The sequence below is a fragment of the Odontomachus brunneus genome, unplaced genomic scaffold, assembly GCF_010583005.1.
Source record: "Odontomachus brunneus isolate Ranch 3 - 2012 unplaced genomic scaffold, Obru_v1 Obru_scaffold_116, whole genome shotgun sequence".
Taxonomy (NCBI): domain Eukaryota; kingdom Metazoa; phylum Arthropoda; class Insecta; order Hymenoptera; family Formicidae; genus Odontomachus; species Odontomachus brunneus.
In genome coordinates, this window is record NW_022639566.1 from 800,285 (window position 1) to 800,597 (window position 313).

The following is a 313-nucleotide window of genomic DNA, read 5'->3' on the forward strand; positions in this document are numbered from 1 at the left end:
TAAATAAATTTGATTTAGAATATATATAATATTTTTATTTTACTTTCGAGTTTTTTCAATTTATGTTTTATTAATGTTCTATAAATTGTTTTTATTTTTGGTATCGCCTTTTTAAAAACGCAGAAACATAAATATATTACATTTTCCAGTCATTTGTGTATCAATCTGCATGTCACTCCTTTACGAACTGTCGGAAAATGAGTCACATATGCTTTACATAGTCTAATAAAGAGTTAAAAAATAAAAAATTCAGTTTTTCTTAGAGTATCCTTATAGAAATATCATACTAAGAATCATTGATAATTACTTATTA